The sequence below is a fragment of the Podarcis melisellensis genome, assembly GCF_964234715.1.
Source record: "Podarcis melisellensis genome assembly, chromosome: Z".
Classification (NCBI taxonomy): Eukaryota; Metazoa; Chordata; class Lepidosauria; order Squamata; family Lacertidae; genus Podarcis; species Podarcis melisellensis.
Window position 1 is genome coordinate 43,281,426 of NC_138547.1, and position 20,596 is coordinate 43,302,021.

The window sequence follows — 20,596 nt, forward strand, 5'->3', positions numbered from 1 at the left end:
TCCCTGCTTTGCTTTGAGACTAGGTAGTTCAGCTATCCTCCAAATCTTCTTTTTGCTGGATAACAGGAAATCCACACTTACCTTCGCTCTGCATTTCTAGGCACAAGCCCAGGTCCTCCAGGTCTGTGTCCAAGTCTCTTCTCTTCTCTTCTCCCTGGTACTTTCCCCACAAAAATCCACTCTTTACCACTGAATCAGAGCAACCAGCAAATCCATGGAAAACCCAAATTGCCGTTTGCTCCAATTTAGTGGGAAAGGACAGCTTTTTCGGGGGGAAGTGGCAGAGAGTGGGGTGGGGAGGCAGTCAGACACAGACCAGGAAAGCATGGACCTGTGCCTAGATAGCATGGGACAGAAAGTAAATGTGGATGAGTCCTAAGTTTGTAACAATGGTGGCAGTGAAGAAGACTTATTTCTTCCACTATTGCCTCTGTGATGCACCACCCAGAGGCTTTATCTAGAGTGGGAAATGTCTGTTGGGTGCAGATATGAAGGAGCAACATCTCAAAACCCTTGAGGCACAGCTCTGATGCACCAGTTGTGAGCTCATCCAGGCTGCCTGGATCCTGATGAAGTTCCTTAAGAGTTTTTATTGCAGCCTTTCCCTTCTGCCTGGTGGATTCAATGAACCATCCCTCTTACTCCCCTTGGCGGCCACCTCCTGTGGAGATGTTGGTAGACCTACTTGGCCTCTACAACATGTGCAGCCACAACTCACCATTGCAGAGGGACAAGCTCCTGCAGGGTCTTTGACCGTTTGGTAATGAACCTTTGTGGTCTGTATTTTCTAATCCTATTTTGCACTGGTGTACAGGTTCTATTTTTAATGTTGCTATTTTTAATTATTCTTAATAAATCTACCTCTTTAACACTGGTGTGATTTATTGGTAAAAGTCTTGGATATTTGGGCCTCTTGTTCAAGCTGCTACTGAGTAATATTTTATGGGCTTGGAACTTGCAGAGACAGAGAGCCTCAAATTCTTGTCTTGTTCCTCAAATTTCAAGTGGTGTCTGGTATGAACTGGGACTCTCCTGGCTCAGGCTGGCTGGCCTTACAGAAGTGAAGGCATCATTCTGCCTTGCAAACTTCTTTTTACCCCCTTCTCATTAGTCACAATCTGGTCCAACAAGAATGGTCTCTCGGAGGTTTGGGGGCAGGTTCTTGGCAAGACAACCCCTTTAAAAAAGTCAAATTTAGCTCCTTTGGTCACAGAAAAGTGTCATCTATCCCTAATTTGCCTTGGGGGGGGGGCAAAGCAAGTGGTGGCTTCACCACTTTACACATTTTTGGATGATACTGATCCATCTTATTCTCCATTCAGAATAGGGGTGGAAACAGTTGCCCTAGTGGATTTCTTATGCTGGGGTGCACTGTAAAGGATTTGAAGATCACAGCCTTGCAGCCAGTTTACTGTGTCTGTGTGAATTGTCTCCTTTGTGCTGACATTTTTGGTCTGGTACTGCAATTCTGGGAATCTTACCAGTACGGACAAGCATAGAGCCAAATTGCAAATGCTTCTCTGTGAGATGTAGAGAACATGCATTTGTGAAAGCAGATAAGCTCAACTCTCCCCCCCCCCCCCGCTGTGCAATAAACCTTTGGGAGAGCTCATATCATATTTTGCTGAGAAACTATTTCAGTACAGCAAATGATCTAATGTAGCTTGAAGTATTTATAAATGAGCATAAATTAGATTATATTGTACCATCAAAAATACTTTTGCTTTCCTCACACATTAGGCCCAGGATGTATTTATTTATATCTAGATATATATTAGCACTGTTAATGGCATAACCTCAGGCAGGTTGGTGCAAAATTTAATTAGTGCTAAACTGCCTGACACAGCTGAAGCATAAAATTGGCTATTTTCAGGGCTTTCCCATTTTAAAGCCTATTTATTGTCTGTTTACAGCTTCTGTTTCTTCTGATTGGCAGAATCATAATCAGGTGATCCAATTCAAAAGAGTCCTGACCTTCCGTGTCTGGCTTTGGATTCTATTGAAAGCTTATTTGAGCTCAGAATCAGAGTTGCGAAGACACCATTTGAGAGTTGACGGCACAATTCACTCTTGTGACTTCTGCAACAAATGAAAATGCCACTCAGTATACTTTTATGGTAACCTTCCAAGAAAATATCTAGCAACAGCATTCTGGTCAACGGATGATCTGCAGGTATGAATTAGGGATTGGAAAGAATGCCATTTTGCTTTCTCTTGGTTTCTCATTTTTCCACATTTCTACATCAGTTTGCAACTAAAAAATAAACTCCCAATGAGTGGCCAGTCAAATTTCCATGGGAAGTCTTCAGGTAGGACCTGAGCACTCTTGCCATTTGGGATTCTCAAGGACCGGTATTCAGAGGCAGTTACAACTTTCTACAATTTTATTAACTATTTTTATTTATTATTACAGGTATATTCCACATTTCTTCAAAGGAGCTCAAAGGTTGTGTATATGGCTCTTTCCCTCCTCTCAGGGATAATCACTGGCCAAAGGTCATCCACTGACCTTCATGTCTGTGGAAGGAATTTGAACTTGGATCGCCCAGGTCCTAGACTAGCACTCATTGATAGCATTATCCATGAATTTGTCTAATCCTCTGTTAATGTCCTCCAAGTTGGTAGCCAACTTCAGCATTTACCTAAGCTGAAAATTACAAGTTCATATTGCATTTTCACTTTAGGAGAATTATGGGGTGAACTCTAGACCAAGATCTCACCCATCCATCCAGCAACTGGTTATCAGCAGCAGCCAGCCTCTGAAGCTGGTCCCATAGCTTGTCTCCAGGAGATGGTACACCAGGCCAGAACTTTGTTGAAGAAGTCCAAAGACTCTTGCAGCAAAATGAGCAGTAGGACCCAAATGCTTCAAGACTGGCTTACCACATTTTGAAGTGCAGTAATACACATTATCATGTAAAGAAGGCTTATGTGAGATCGTTGTCCAAAGGAGAAGGGGTATAAGAAAATTAATTACACAAATACACCACTGGGCATAGTTTCCTTTTCACAAACAATATATGAGGTGCTAAACCTGTTCCTGAAGATGGTTATATGCTTTGCTATTAAATTTAAAAAAAAGTGGTGTCCCCCAGGTGTTGCTGGACAGCAGGTGTCAACAGTCCCAACCAACATAGCCAAAAGTCAGAAATGATGGGGATTGTAGTTCAATAACCCCTGGAGGGCAACACATTGGCTACCATTTCCATGAGGTAAGAATGGGAAATATAAGTCCACCCTGGAGGCACAGTAGACTTAAATTACAAATGTTAAGAAGAGCCTTGAAGCAGATTACTTTGTCTCAAATATATTTTCTTGGTTTGTTGTTTCTTGCAATCTCCGATTTATCTTTTATTATCACACAGCTACCAATGGCTGAAAGGGTGAATCATTGCATCTATAAACCCTGCAGAAGTTTAGAACGCTGCCTTCTTTTCCATTCATCAGATAGGGAGAGAAGGAGATGCAGCTATAATTTTAAGCTACCAGAACATTGGGGCAAAATAAAGGTTCATTTCCTCCCCAAAAAGTTTTATTTTTGATGCTGGTACAGAAGCAACTCGGATTAGAGTCTCCAGCAATCACCTGACAGGAGTTTCGAAGCTGATGAATCTCACTATTGAAATCCTGGTTTAATTTATTAATGATAGCAGTCATTTGTACAATGCAGTGTGGGAAAATATACTTTGGATGTGGTAATTTTCTTTCGTCTTGCCCCTCTCTTTTTACTGCAGAGAATCATTGTCCTCACACACAGTGCCAATAAATAGTAAGTCTTCTTGATACTGGAAAGCCACTGGAAGTGGTGAAGGTTCATTAATAGAAATAAACCCGGTAAGCAAATTTACAGCCATCCTGGTCTGCAGTGCCTATGATCTACCACCAATTCTACATATATAGCCCAACTGGGTGAACAGTTCAAACTTACTTCAGCCGTGTTGATGGGTGAGTGTCCCCCATTGCATCAGAAAGATAGAGAAGCCCTGCGTTGGACCTAGAACACCTCACCACTGCACTGCACTTTCCAGCAGCTGCTGCCAGGCTGTAGCCTAATGGTAGGGCTGGCCCTGTTGGCTGGTGCTGTAGTAAACAACTGCTGCTTTGTTGAATGTGCATTGAACCACGACGTCCAGACTATAAAGTTCACTGATAGACAATTGGAACCTGTCAGATTTGATTCCTGCCTTGCTACTGTTCCTTTGTACTAAGCCTATACACCCTACTTCTTCCCACTTCCCAAACCTTACGTACACCACACCGTTCTCTTACTGTGCAGCACTCTACCTAAGTTTCAAAACCTATTAGTGTAGGGGCTGCTGTTTCATTCACACATGTGTTAAGGGGAATATGAGTTGAATGGTTTGTCTAATGTGCTTCTTGTGAACATTCACCGGGCCTTACAAATACAGTAATCCATTCACAAATTGGGAATTCTACACATTTATTGGTAAACATATATAATCTCCAACAGGCTTTGGAAATATGCAAATATTGACTGGATTTTGTACATTCTCCAAAATATGCACAGTTCCGGAGGCCTCCCAGGAAATGTGCACAATTCACTATTCATGAATGGATTATGTCCACATTCTCCATGAGATTTGGTGAACATTCAAATTGGCTGGTTGTTATGTACATTGACTACATGACATCCATTCTGCTTAATGGATGCATGGATTCATTAAAGAAAGAGGATTTCAAAAGCCCACTGGGCCGATAGGGAAAACAGAGAGTGTTTGTTAGAGGGTGGGAAGCAGCTTGTAGAACACATTGAGCTTCATCAAAAGACCTCCAGGCCAGATGATGTGCAACCTTTTACTTTTAACTAGAAAGACAAAGAATCTCATTAACACATCCTTCACCTTTCAGAGCGAGGAGGCCCCATAACTTCCTTCAGCTAGTGGACAGATGACACAATCATTCCTGCTGCCCCCCCCCAAAAAAAGAAGAAGTCCCAAAGCTGGGCACTCTTGTGTCCCCCTTCTACAATGCCACTTCTTAGGAACCTTAGTGGTTGTGTGCTATCCTTCTGCAGAACAGGGACTGTTTTATCGTCACTATATCTGCCATTTTCATGATTTTCAGTCCTGGCTGATAATTTTTGAGAATCTGAAGATGTAGCTCCCTTGATGTTATCCGTCTGCCTAAAATGTTATCTGAATTGCAGTTGTAGGTACATTCTAAATTGTTAGCAAAACAGCATACAGATGAAATGGACTGTTCCATTCTCTGGTCATTAGCTCCTTTTCAACTTTCTAGCAGATCAGTTTACCCATAATATCATATAGCACCTCTTCAAGATATAGGCACATGTCATTTCTATAAATATCCCCATTTGAGCATCCACTTTTTCCTGCACTTCAAATGCATTAAGCTTGGGTCTTTATTCAGAGCTTGCAAGTTAGAAATCTGTTCCATTTACAGTGAAAGTTCTAAAGCCTCCAACTATTAGAGCAATGTCCCCCAAATTTCTGGTTAAGAGTATTTTCCCCCTCCCTTCTGGATGGAGATGAGGTTCACTTATGAAACCAACAGTGTTTCCTTTTCATGTGTAATGCTAGGCTTTTTATCCCCCACCCCTATGTTTCCCAGTGAATTACTGATCCAGGCACAGCTCTTACTTAGAAGGATGGAAATATGCAGCAGTGACTCACACAGAGACGGGTGATGAGACTCCTCTGAGGACAGAAAACTCTACAGCTTTCTACATCAGAAAGTGACTAATTGCACCCAGTGAAGAACATTGCCACCCCAGTGGAAGTTGACTGGGAGGAAATGTGGACAACAAGATGAATCACACCGAAGCATAATGATAATATCCACTTTGGGTATGAACACAGGAAGCTGTCTTGTGTTGAGTCAGATTATCACTCCATCTAGCTCAGTATGGTCAACAGTGGATAGCAATGGATTGCAAGGGTTTCAGACAAGGATGTTTTATCCACACTAGCTAGAAATGTTGGGGCCTGCCCATGAGTTTGGAGTTCACATCATCATACAATCCTTTCTTAACATAAATTCCTTCACCACTAGCTAATTATGCTGATATAAGACCAGCCACTGCTTCTTGTCTGTTCTGCTGTAGCTCACTCCTGATGTGGTTTATGTTACTTCTCATAATTCCTTCATTTGGCATAAATTATTTTGGGGGCTTTGCTTGCCCAATCACTTATCTTTCCTTGCCCTCCTCCCAAACTCAACTCTCCCTAGACCAACTTTATTTCCTTTCTCTGTCTTTGCACTCTTCTGCCACTGTCTCATGTTATCTTGCTCCCTTTTCTTGCTTAATCACCCAGGGACCTTTAGAAGTTGCTCCTCTGCCTTCATTAAGCTGCTGGTCAGGCATCTCCACTTTTTCTGCAGTTTGGCTCTGCCCCAGCAACTCAAGTCCTAAACAGGGATGGAAGGACCTGTTAATTTCAGTTCTCAATGTTTTTCGTTTTTGGCAGTCTTAAATCCAGCTCTTCACATCTCATAGCATTTTGAATTTTAAAAAATCTGCATGAGAATTTTAGTGTGAATGTGTTTTAATAAACACATTTTTAAATACAGTTTGAACTGACACACATTTTTGCAAGGAATTTTCCCTAAATGCATTTTATAAGTTACTTTCACTGATACAGTGGTACCTCGGTTTACAGACGCTTCCGGTTACAGACTCTGCTAACCCACAAATAGTACCTTGGGTTAAGAACTTTGCTTCAGGATGAGAACAGAAATCATGCGTCAGCGGCGCGTCAGCAGTGGAGGCCCCATTAGCTAAAGTGGTCTTCAGGTTAAGAACAGTTTCAAGTTAAGAACGGACCTCCAGAACGAATTAAGTTCGTAACCAGAGGTACCACTGTATATTCATTTTAATGCACAGGTTGTCTCAATGCATGGATTTTTTTGTACATATAAGTTGGCTGGACAACTACATAGAATCATAAAATAATAGAGATGGAAGGGACCCTGAGGCTCATCTAGTCCAACTCCCTGCCATGCAGGAATCTCAGCTGAAGTATCCATTATAGATAGCCATCCAACATCTGCTTAGAAACCTCCAAGGAAGGAGAGATCACCACCTTCAAAGGGAGTCTGTTCCATTGTTGAACAGCTCTTGCCAAGTTCTTCCTGATGTGCCTTGTGGATAAGTGCATAAGCCAGTCCTAATCAGATTATCATTCGTTGTGGCAAAAGTTTTGAAGAGAATATCTGAAGATGGCAGATCACTTCTGAAAGTACTCAATGCTCTTCAACAATTTTTTAAATGTTCAGTTTCACAGAAGTTTCTTCTGCAGCTCTGTCATCTATATTATGAACTTACAAGGACTTTGAATTTAAAACAAAAACAAAAACCACATACACACACACACCATCATCACAACAAAACAGATAATTTTGTATTTAATCACCAGTCTATTCATATTGCCCAAATTCTTATCCAATTATAATTTGGAACTAATCAGAACCCTCTATAATTAGATCACTCCATTGTCAAATAAGAGGAAAACCCTTAGACAAAGCTCTGGTTTCCAAGGCAATTCAAGGTTTCAAGACCATTCAAGTGCACCCACTTAAAGAAGTTCAATTTACTTTTAATTTCCGTTTATGGGAAACTGAAATGGATATGGAGCACATCAGAAGGGAATGGAACTTCTTTAAAAGAATGAAAGGAAACTGGGGGGAAGGGGAAAACCCTAAGTATACTGACAATTCGATGAGCATTGGCTTAACAGACTTAAAAAGGGACAATGAAGTTGTAGCTCTCGTCAAGATCTGAAGTTCAGAAGAAATAATGCAGGATTATCAGAGGAGGATTTAAGGGAGTTTGAATGGTTTGGCCACGCTAAGTGTGGAGCCTCAGCACACTGCAGGGGATGCTGGCATGTGTGACAGAGACCTGGTTGGATGAAGCAGATGGGACTGTCCTTGCCGCTGCTTGTCCACCAGGTTTCTCTTACGCACAGCAACCCAGGCCTTGTGGGTGGGGAGAGGGGGTTGCAGTGATTTTTAGGAAGTCACTAGTTTGCATCACTGGGAAGACCCAGTTCTCTGAGTGCATGTTCTGGAAGTTGGGCAATAGGGGCAGTACAGGATTCCTTTTGGTGTACTGACCTCCCCACTGCATGTGCCATGGTCAGATCACTTCCTGGTGCAATTGGACTTCTCTGCAACCCTTCCCCTCTGCAGGGAGGTGGGACCGATTTGAATGGTCCGCCCCTGCCACATAATGGATCCAATTGGCTTCCAGAGTGGTAGGGGATGTTTTATCCCATGCTGATGGCCTTTCAGCTGATTCCCTGGCGGCCTGCTGGAATGCGGAGTTAACCAGGGCTATTTTTTTTTAAAATAATTTTTATTAAGGTTTTCCAAATTAAAACAAATAAAATCCAATTCATAAACTTTTTCCAATATCCAGGACTTCCCCTCCCCACCCCCTCTTGTGTTCCAAATCTTCCAAAAAAGCAATAATATTCAACAAATTCTTATTCCCAAAATACACTCATCATCAATAACTCAATTTATCCAAATTTCCATCCCCTAAGGTCGACCTATTCCCTTCCACGAGTTCCCCCCTTTCAAATATAGTACAGATGAAAATAGAATAAAACAAACAATAATTTTACAACCTTTGGATTCCAAATTTCCCTCCCCTCTTTCCCTGTTGCGTTCCTCCTATCCCTCCACTTCTAATGTCTTCCTGATGAACCCACATTTCACTAAACCCACATCCCTCTGGTTCTTTACCGGTCTTTTTTTTTTTTAAATTACAGATGTCCAATCATAGAAGGAGTCTATCAAAGGGGGCCCATTTCTTCTATCCAGATTTTTATATCCAGGAGTATAAACTCCAATTTTATATCCATAAGCTTGTCGAATCTGGATATCCCAAATGTTCCCACTCCAGTTCTGTCCAGTTCTTGTTGTTTCCTTGTTCTTGTCAATCACTCTCCTCCTTTTTACTTCCCTGTTCCCTCACAGAAATGTTCTTTTTCCAAAGGCTTCTAGTGTCTCTACAGAGGCTTGTTATTCAGGAGCAAAACATTACATCATGTTCCTTTCATTTTTCAACAGATTAATCCATTGTTTCCAGTAAAGTGTAGGCCTCTGTAGACAAAATAATGTTCCATTTCTGCAGTTTCCCAGGAGATTAAAAGTTCTATCCAACTGTTCAAGTTTCCCGTCGAAAACACATGCAATGTCCCTCAGCTCCTCTAGGTGGATTACAATAACAAAGTTCCCTTCCAGATCACATCCGCCAGTCCAAATATCTTATAAATCCTTATTTGAAACAATTTATCTCCAATTTATAACAAATGTAACCGGCAAAGTCCTCATAACAAAGTCTCAATTTCATTCTTCCGTTTTGACAGCTCTTTGACAGCTGTCAAAACCTCCGTTATTCTTCTCCAGGCATTTTCACGAATCGCTCCAGGGATTCCGGGGGGGTTGCTTTTTAATACGAATTCCACTTTTCTCCTCCAGCTCAATCTTATAAATTTCCCTCGCGAAGTTGCTAGTTCGGCAAGATAAGGTTCCTCTCGATCTTAGTTATCCAGTCCTTTGTTTTGGCTCTTCTACAATTTGGGGGGGGGGCTGACTTCCTTTTTTCCACCTCCCCCGTTCGCTCCAAATTCTAAAAATTTATCCCTCTTTTTAGTCCATATTCCAATTACTCACGGGTTCTTCTTTTGGGTCCAAATTTTCAATAGAAGAAGTCAGCGCTCTCCGCCAGATGGCATGCGGCTGCGCTCGGCAGGGATAGCAGAGGACTCAAAGCACCACGCTCCTCCCCGGCACCCGATCCGTAGCCTTTAAAAAGGCTCCTTCACGAATCGAGAGGGCGCTGACGGTGCCAGCCGAGTCTCCATGTCCACGGCCTCCGTGGCCGTGGTTTTTAAGGGTCCCCGCATCGCCGGTGCGGTAGGACCCAGCCCCTGCCGAGCAGGCTCCCTCCGGAGCTCGGAGGGAGCCCGCCATTCGGCGATGGCGCCGACCCGGAAGTCCGAGTTAACCAGGGCTATTGACTGTCTGGCTCTGAAGTGCCATCTCCGATTGCATGGAGCCCAGACAGCCCCGTGGTTTTCCCCAGAGCTGAGGGTGATGAAACAATCGTTGAGACAGCTAGAGCGCCAGTGGTGGAAAACTCATTCTGAATCAGACTGGACACAGGCTAGAGCTCAACGTTGAGCCTACCAAATGGCAATGGCAACGGTGAAGAGGACCTTCTTCACCGCCTCTATTGCATCTGCAGAAAACAGCAACAAGAAACTCTTTCAGGTGGTTTGCAATCTATCAGAACCACCTTGGTCACCAGGGCCTGGTTTTTGCAAAGTTTTTGCAGATAAAGTCACTCAGATTTGGAAGGAGATAGACTCCACCGTGGGAGCAGGGTAGGGTGGGAGAGTGCTAGAGTCCTGTCTAGTCATGTTACATGGGATCAATTCCAATCTATTGCCTCCGAGGATGTGGACAGGCTGCTTAGACGAGTGAAACCAACCACCTGTCTCTTGCCCATCCTGGCTAATAAAAGCGAGCTGGGAAGGGCTAGGTGATGGGCTCTGTGGGGTAGTGAATGCTTCCCTCTGCGAGGGAGCCTTCCCAGACCCTCTGAAAGACGCGGTTATTAAACTGCTTCTTGAAAAAACATCTTTAGTCCCGGACAATATGACCAAATATTGCCCAGTCTCAAATCTACTATTCTTGGGCAAGGTGATTGAGAGGGGGTGTTGCTGAACAACTCCAAGCATGCCTGGATAATGTGGACCATTTGGATCCCTTCCAAGGTCTCACCGTGGGACTGAAACTGCCTTGGTCACACTGGTCAGTGATCTCTGGCGGACTAGGGACAAAGGTGAGAGCTGTTTCCTAGTTCTGCTGGATTTCTCAGTGGCCTTTGACACCATTAACCATAACATCCTTCGGGACCATCTAGAGGGGTTGGGAGCTGGGGCCATTGTTATACAGTGGTTCCGCTCTTTCCTCCTGGGCCTTGTACAGAAAGTGGTGGGGGGGATGAGTATTCAGACCCCTGGGCTCTCACTTGTGGGGTGCCTCAGGGTTCTGTCCTCTCCCCCATGCTTTTCAACATCTACATGCAGCTGCTGGGAGAGATCATCAGGGGGTTTGGGCTGGGTGTTCATCAGTATGCAGATGACACCTAGCTCTACCTCTCTTTTAAATCAGAACCAGTGAAGGTGGTGAAGGTCCTATGTGAGTGTCTGGAGGTGGTTGGAGGATGGATGGCGGCTAACAGATTGAGGTTGAATCCTGACAAGACAGAAGTACTGTTTTGGGGGGACAGGCGGGTGTGGCTGATTCCCTGGTCCTGAATGGGGTAACTGTACCCTTGAAGGACCAGGTGCACAGCCTGGGAATCGTTTTGGACTCACAGCTGTCCATGGAGACACAAGTTAATTCTATGTCCAGGGCGGCTGTCTAACAGCTCCACCTGGTATGCAGGCTGAGACCCTACCTGCCCACGGACTGTATTGCCAGAGTGGTGCATGCTCTAATTATCTCCTGCTTGGACTACTGCAATGTGCTCTACATGGGGCTACCTTTGAACGTGACCTGGAAATTGCAATTAATTCAGAATGTGACAGCTAAACTGGTGACTGGGAGTGGCTGCTGGAACCGCACAACACCGGTCCTGAGAGATCTGCATTGGCTCCCAGTATGTTTCTGAGCACAGTTCAAAGTGTTGGTGCTGACCTTTAAAGCCCTAAACGGCCTCGGCCCAGTAGACCTGAAGAAGCGTCTCCACCCCCATCGTTCAGCCCGGACACTGAGATCCAGCGCTGAGGGCCTTCTGGTGGTTCCCTCGTTGTGAGAAGTGAGGTAACAGGGAACTAGACAGAGGGCCTTCTTGGTAGTGGCACCCACCCTGTGGAACACCCTCCCTTCAGATGTGAAGGAAATAAGCAGCTATCCTATTTTTAAAAGACATCTGAAGGCAGCCCTGTTCAGGGAAGTTTTTAATATTTAATGCTGTATTGTTTTTAACACTCAATTGGGAGCTGCCCAGAGTGGCTGGGGAAACCCAACCAGATGGGCGGGGTATAAATAATAAATTATTATTATTGTTGTTGTTGTTTAGAATGGAGCGCAACAGGCAGAGGGGTGATGAATTTTGGTGTCACAGAGGGAGCTGCGGAAATTCGAGATCCCAAGATCCGCCACTCGGGTTAGCTTTATATTCTGTAGTGCTCAGCTCCAGTATGTCCTGGCTTTCATAGTTCTTCCATTTCATCTGATTCAATGGGAAAGATTACCACCATAAATCTTGGTCCTTGTTTTAGAAAACAAAAATCAAGTGCCCTAATTTAGGACACATTTACTGTCATGAGACAAAGGTTCTTGTGAGCAGAACCACAGTTCCTGCAAATTGCCGATTTGGATTCTGCCAAAGACAGTGCTGGTTCAATAATTGTACTAACTAGGAAACTGTACAGGACTGTGCAACCTGAAGGTGGATGTTTAACCACACACCTCCAGACTTTGCACATGTTATTCCTCCATTTGCAAAGGAGAGGTAAAAGATTTCCAGACCTGGATCAAGTCTACATCCTGCTATCTAGTCACCCACCAGTTTTGTGTGATTGTAAATTGTCCTCAAATCAAATTGATATGCATACAGTGGTACCTCAGGTTAAGTACTTAATTCATTCCGGAGGTCCGTTCTTAACCTGAAACTGTTTTTAACCTGAAGCACTATTTCTGGGTTAGCGGATCCTGTAACCTGAAGCGTATGTAACCTGAAGCGTATGTAACCTGAGGTAAAGGTAAAGGGACCCCTGACCATTAGGTTCAGTCGTGGGCAACTCTGGGGTTGCGGCGCTCATCTCTCTTTATTGGCCAAGGGAGCCGGCGTACAGCTTCCCGGTCGTGTGGCCAGAATGACTAAGCCACTTCTGGCGAACCAGAGCAGCGCACGGAAACGCCGTTTACCTTCCCATTGGAGCGGTACCTATTTATCCACTTGCACTTTGATGTGCTTTTGAACTGCTAGGTTGGCAGGAGCAGGGACTGAGCAACGGGAGCTCACTCTGTCACGGGGATTCGAACCGCCAAGCTTCTGATCAGCAAGTCCTAGGCTCTGTGGTTTAACCCACAGCACCACCTGTGTCCCAAACCTGAGGTACCACTGTATTATTATTCATTTAGCAGGGCAAGCCGGTGAATGCCTAGAGACACATAAGCCCCAGGTATATGTGAGTAAGATTACTGCCTTTGAGGGGAAACAAAAAAATCTCAGAGTTGTAATACTGGCCCAGTTTATATATATAGAAAAAAATAGGAACCTCCCTTATTACCCAGTCTAGGATATCAAGCAGCATTGTCTTCCAGCGTTACCTGGAGATGCTGGGCTTTTTGCTTGGGACCTCAGTTTCTCTGCTATTGAGCTATTTCCCTCCTCATTCACATTCTACAAAAGCTTTTATCAGGTTGAAAGATGGATAATGCACATGCTGTAGACCATTCAGTCTTCCTATTCAGCAGGAGATAATATAGCTATGGTTTCTCCTGCTCTCCTGCTCCACACATCCAGTCTCTTTCCCAGCTTTCTGTAAGTAACTGGGTCCTCTGTGAAGCAAATTCATCTCTTCCCTGAGACTGTTTGTAAGCTGAGTGGGCCAAGGAATCGGGGAGAAGTGAATCTTGTGGACATCTTACAGAACAGTGGACGCAATGCAAGGCACTGTAGTGTGAAGAACCCATTTGCTAGCTATCTTCTTTTCCTCATGCATGAGATAATAGGGCAAGGCAGGATTCCATTAAGGAGGCAAGGATGTGTTGAATCTCTTTTATGCAGCTAGGGCAGAATTATCGAAGTGACAAACATCTCTATAGGCAAAGAAGGGAGCATAGGTAATCCTTTCTTTGTAAAGGAATGAGGAAATGATATAAGTGAGCAGGAGGCCAAATGGCAGTTAGCAAGCACTTGAGGAGGAGAGAGAGGGGGCACATCATCTGATTCATCCATCTGGCAAAACAAACAAGAAGAGGTAAAGTGAAATGAACTGGCTTCTTCCTATATTATGAAAACCTTTGGGATGAGGGTAATCCAGCCTTACACCAGGGAGCTGTAGGAGAAAATACCGAAGCAACCTATACATATTTTTATTGTATTTATGATTACAACTACTTATTGGTTTGATATTTATCAAACCTTTTAGCTGCTTTTGTTAATGAAAATTAAACTCAAAGCAGCTTAACAATACTATGCACAAAATGTGTAAAGCTAATACAAAATGAATAAGAGCTATAAACACCGATTTACATAAAAATGCAACCTAGTAAGAGAGGCCACAGTATCTAAAATTCTCCTAGTTAAAGGTCAAAAGCCTGGCTGAAAGTAAATGTTTTTGCCCAACACCTAAATTTAAGCAGTGATCGTGCCAAGCTTGACTCCCCAGGGCGGCGGGGGGGGGGGCATTCCAAAGGCTGGGAGCCACCACTGAAAATGTCTGTTATTCCGGAATATTAGAATTGCTGCAACAGAATCTGGACTTTGTGTACAATAGAAAACAATTTGCTTTCCACCACAAGAATGAGTTTCAAAGCTGTACTGCAAATGGTTTTTAAAATAGGTATAAATAAACAATACAAGATGCAAAGTAGCACATTGCTCTTTGCGTGTCGAGGACCCCCAAGACACCCCTGAATAAAAACACATTCACACATCATTTTTCTTTTGGTTTTTGGCATAATTTTGGCCACCACTTTATTGAATTACAGTAAGTGAGTGGTTGCTTAGGCATTGGGTAGCGACTATCTGTTTCCACTTGGAGGTAGGAACAGAACTGACAACCACACCTGTGCGGAAGTCAGTAAGGGTAAGCAATTTTGGGGAGAGCAAAAGCTGGATGCCAGGCTCACACCTCTCCCCAAATGCTCCCTGGGGCTCTTGCATGGCCCCAGCCGTTTAACGGAATACCCTTGCAGCAGCAGCATAGAAGGGGCAGGCACAGCCAACCTCATCCCCTCCACCAACCAGCAACAGGGAATGTCATGGTTGCTCCCACCACAACACGTGCTCTCCATGAAGGAGAACCCGCTTTAACAGGCAAGTAATACAGTCGTATCTTCTTTTTAGTCCTTAATGCAGTTCAAAAAACTTTCTCTAGTCCCAGAGATAGAGATTCTAAGCAACATGCTCATTCACCATCTCAGAGCTTAGCTTCTCTTCTTCCGATATTCTGGGAGCTCCTTTTCCTGAAATAATAATAATAATAATAATAATAATAATAATAATAATAATAATAATTATACCCCCACCCACTCAGGCAGCTTACAGCATATAAAAATTGTAAAAAACACAATAGACACTAAAAAATTTCCCAATATAGGGCTGCCTTCAGATATCTTCTAAAAGTCAGATAGTTGTTTATTTCCTTGTTTAGATGTTTAGATGATTCTCAGCTCACTCCAATGGCAGCGACATGATGTTCTCAGGTTTTATTTCCTGCTGACAGAGAGAGCACTCGGATATCCGGCAATGAGATATCAATTAGTCTACACCCACAAATAGCTGGAATCATCATTGGCATGGGAATAGTACAACTTCCTTCCTTTGGCATAGCAGCAATTGCACTGGCAGCCAGGCCCTCATTTTGCAGCCCCTGTGATGTGTCACTTGGGAGTATCATGAAAGGAAAATGGTAGTTGACACATACAAAACAAAATTGATGGAGATTAGTCAAATAAAGTTCTGCCAAATGTTTTTTTCACAGGAGTTTTTCTCAGATAAAAATGTTTTGTAAGAAATTTTGGGTCACCTCAAAAACAAAACAAAAGGCACTGTCATGAGTTACTTCCTTCCTTGAGGTGATAGGCAATTTTGCCTACCTGGGCTTCACCATAACATCTCCATCAACACTGAGTTGGACAAGGATATTGGCAAGCTACAGCAATGGCTCACCTCTCCAAAAGGGTATGGGAGAATGTGATGCTAACAACCAACCTCAAGATGAAAGTGTACCAGGCTCATGTGTTCAGTGTATTACTTTGAGGTAGTGAGATGTGGAAAACTTACATCCACCAGGAGCAACAACTCAACACCTTCCATGTGTGTTGTGCCAAGAGGATTTTGGGTATCACATGGCAGGACGGAGCTTCAAACAAAGATGTGTTCTTCCAAGCCCACATTCCAGCATGCTAGCACTTCTTTCTCAGCGACTTCGGCTCTGGTTTGGTTATGTCCACAGAATAGAAGACAGAAGGCTCCCCAAAGACATACTCTACATGGTGCTGACTTCAGGCACCAAGCCCATTGACAGTCTTAGGTAAAGGTAAAGGGACCCCTGACCATTAGGTCCAGTCTTGGCCGACTCTGGGGTTGCGGCGCTCATCTCACGTTATTGGCCGAGTGAGCCGGCATACAACTTCCAGGTCATCTGGCCAGCATGACTAAGCCACTTCTGGTGAACCAGAGCAGCACACAGAAATGCCGTTTACCTTCCCGCCATAGCGGTACCTATTTATCTACTTGCACTTTGACATGCATTTGAACTGCTAGGTTGGCAGGAGCAGGGACCAAGCAACGGAAGCGCACCCCGTTGCAGGGATTCGAACCGCTGACCCTCTGATCAGCAAGTCCTAGGTTCAGTGGTTTAGACCACAGTGCCACCTGCGTCCCTTATTGACAGTCTTACTCTGCCTTATAAAAATGTCCGCAAATGTGACATGAAGGTTGGCAACATTAACCCCACCATATGAGAACCCCTTGCAGATGACCACAGTGCCTGGAGACAAGCTGTGTATCCATAGCAGTGACGGGAGGAGTAAAGAGTATTGGGAGGAGCTCAGAGAGAAGGAACGCCATGGTGCATCTGCATCAGCACAACCAGGCACCTTCATCTGCCCCAGCTGCCACAAAACATGTCTCTCCCTATTGGTCTCTACAGCCACAGCAAATGCTGTAGCTCTTCAAAAATTTGACTTCACCCCAAAAGGTACATTCTTCCATTCTCTCCCAAGACACACCTATGCCAACCAACTTCTTACTATCCCTTTCCATCTGTTTTACATAGGAAATTGTGTTATACCAACCCAGACCAACAGTCCATCTAGTTCAATATTGTCTACATTAACTTTCAGCAGCTCTTAAGGGTTTCACACTGGCGTCTCTCCAAGCCCTACCTGGAGCTACTGGCGAATGAGCCTAGGACCTTCTGCAGGCAAGGTGGATGTTCCAGCCACTTTTCTTTTCTTCCTTCTTTCTTCATGCCAGGTGTCTTTAGTAGTATCCCAAAATGATGGATTCTTCCACTACGCAGTCAGGCATGAAATGAGTACTACATATGAGTGTTGTGTTGAAAATTTATCCCATAGGTTATTCCCGCCCCCAACCATTTCCATCTATTAATGAGAAAAGAAATAGTACTCAAAAATTATCAAACAGCAGAGAAAACTTTCTGCAATTTTTTTTTATGGGTAGGTTGCAGAATCTTTGTTGCACTTGCTTCAGTTTTGGGATGACTAAGGGGCATTTCCCCCCTTCCATTCTACAAAATCACCTCACCAGGCTTCAATGAAAGCCCATATGAAGACATGATAAGGAAACTCCTCCTGTGAGGCTTTTTCATATCAGGAAATGCAGGTAGCCAGGGAGACTGCTGAATGCTGGAGAAATGTTTATTGGAAAGAAAACCAGACACTCCACCCTCAGCCGCCTTGGTAAGTGCAACTCTGACATGCTCCATAATTCTACAGAAATTCTAAAGTGTCTCAAGAATGAGGCAGGAAAATGAAAGCTTCTTTTACAAAGAAAGAAAGATCTTGCAAAACCGGAGGGCAGATTTCAGGGCAGCACTGATACATATGCTGCATATAGCCACCCTTAATTAAAATGTGGAAGAATCACACAGACTGGCTTGTTGGTTAGTGGTGACCCACACTTTGGGGGCCCTGAAGCTTGAACTGTTATGGGGCCCCCTCTGCAACCAGCAAGGCCTGGGTAACCCCTGCGATCTTCCTCACAGAAGGTTAGTTCTATGACAGATCACCACATTAAAAAACCCAAAAACTACCACATCTCCGATTTTGATTAAAATTGTTGTCCTGAATTATCTCACCTGTCAAAGGGTGATTCAAAATGCCCTATGCCTTATAGTTTTTGAGCACCATGTTGGGCAAAAGATTCCTGCATTGCAGACAGTTGGAGTAGATGACCCTCGTGGTCTCTTCCAACTCTATGAATCTATGATTCTACAGCGGGGATGAAAATGAGGTAATTGTTCTATACATTCATGATGCATCATCAAAGGATGAAATAAAACCTAGAAAGAAAACAGTCAATATAGCCTTTCATCTTATACATCTTTGAGAATACATACTACACAAAGCACAATTTGCAAAATACTCTTTATTACTGCATAGCAGGGGTTTGGACTAGATGGTCCACAAGGTTCTTTCCAACTCTACAGTTTTATGATTCTCTTTTCTGGTTTTTCTAGCAACATATTCATGTCCCGTTCCTTCATTGGAGAGCTTCCTTGCAATGTCATTTTCTGGAGACAATATGCAGAAAGAATTTAAGCACTCTTCAGCTCTGCCTTTTCACCACCTGCACTACTGACTCTCAAAACTTCGGAATTGTCAAAATATATGCCACCCAAAATTACCGTATTTTTCGCTCTATAACACACACCTGACCATAACACGCATGTAGTTTTTAGAGAAGGAAAATCTGTAGGCATGCCACCCGTAGGCATTTCCTCCATAACACGCGCAGACATTTCCCCTTACTTTCTAGGAGGAAAAAAGTGGGTGTTATGGTGCAAAAAATACGGTAATCAGTTGGAGTCATGCAACTCAGAATGGGTCTACTGGACCCATTTATTATTATTATATTTTTAAAAGCAATGTGGACCTTTGTAGCTCTGAGGCCCCCTCTGGGATCTGGGGCCCTGAAGTTTCAGCTTCATCAGTTTCAGAATAGAGACAGCCCTGCAGTCTCTTGAGATATGTACATCTGGTTCACCCGTTGATGGCACATTGATGTGATGGTTTCACTTCAACTGCATGATTTGCAGTTTCTACATTAATTGTACCAGGAGAAGGAAATATATAAAGCAACTGCTAGTTGAGGGCTAAAGTTGAAAAACCCCCACCCAAAACAGGTGTAGGTGGGTGAATGCCTCAGCAAGAGCTTACTAGAAGAAGAAAGGGAAAAGAAAGAAAGAAAGCGCCAACTGTGTTTCATAATAAGCAGCAGTGAACTGTCAGTGTATGAATCAAAATACACAGCCTACGAAAGATCCGCCACATCCATCCTTCCTGCAAACATCTCAAAGCCTGCTTTTGTTATTCACACACACACACACGCACACACACACACACGAGAGAGAGAGAGAGAAAGAAAGAAAGAAAGAAAGAGAGAGAGAGAGAGAGAGAGAGAGAGAGAGAGAGAGAGAGAGAGAGAGAGCATGCTTTGTTACTTGATTACTTCAACAGCCTGCCACTTGGCAATCACTGTGATCAAATCTTCATTCTGTTTTTAGATGTATTGACTAATTGCTCAGGGGCAGGTACACCTACTCAGTGACCTGGATTAACTTCTGTTCTTTCTAGTTCTCCCTGTCCTGTGTGTGTGTGTGTGAATCCACCCCATCCTTGTTTGTTTAAGTATGTGTCAGTGATGGCAGTGACTTAGCATCCTTCGCTGGTGCCCGAGGCATGCACACATATGCACGTGCACCAGGCAGGGCGGAGCCCAGAGGATAAACAAAACCCACCAAGCCAGCCCAACTTTCGCTGCCACCACCAGGAGGACAAGGGGCATGGAGGGTTCATGGAGCTGCGCTGTGCTCCTGCTCACCCATTCGCCAGTGCAGTGGGGAGCCCAACTGGCCGGCGCGATCCTTGGTGGGTGGATCTCCCGATGCTAACCAGGTGGCTGTTAAGCAAAGGGGGGAAGAGGGGCGGCAGCAAGGCCAGGCAAGGATCCAGGGCAAGGATCCCTGTGGGGATGTGGCTGGCTCGAGTCCTCTCAAAACCATGTGCCTGGGGCTATGGTCCCCGCTGGCTCACCCCACACTATTCCCCTGAGTGATGGCAGCTTGACAGAAGGAGGAGAAGTAAGAAGAGGAAACAACCCTGTGTGTGGGATATAAACATGGTTATGGGAGCAGGATGAAGCTTATTGCCCTGTCCCTCAACTCCCCATGCAGGCACTGATCTGAGCCTGTGAGCAGAATCTGAGTGTAAGCTTCAGATGAATGCATGAACACGGTTCCTCCACTGTCCAAGCATTCATAGATTCAGATTCACAGTGCAAAGAGGATTATGATTAAAGATACAGGACTTGGATGTATAGATAGAAAAATAGGCAATAATGAAATAATCAAGCAGCACTTCAGACAGGTGTGTACTGAAGCCTGGTAGGTAAATGCATGCACATTTGCACACTTACACACACACACACACTACTGTGATTAAGAAAACAAGAGTATTCTTTCTATTATTCATGTAGCAAAACATCTCAGCTTCTGTCTTCAACAGCTGCTCTGATAAAAATAAAGCGATGCAGTTTCCAAGGTGGCAGCTCAGAAGTAGTTCTTCTGCAGAGGCTAAGCAATGCTTACTATCCTGTAGGTTGAGGCCATCA

The 20,596-nt window shown here is 44.0% G+C and overlaps 2 long non-coding RNA genes across 2 annotated transcripts in view; both read left to right on the top strand.

Moving 5' to 3' along the window:
• Positions 1-20,596, top strand: part of LOC309362203 — a 432,839-nt gene that overhangs the window by 103,610 nt on the left and 308,633 nt on the right. The gene's annotated exons all lie outside the window — the stretch shown is intronic.
• LOC309362193 lies at positions 1,939-6,470 on the top strand. The gene is made up of 4 exons (XR_014164861.1): positions 1,939-2,173; positions 3,096-3,212; positions 3,735-3,834; positions 5,593-6,470. It is a non-coding gene; the product is annotated as an uncharacterized lncRNA (long non-coding RNA).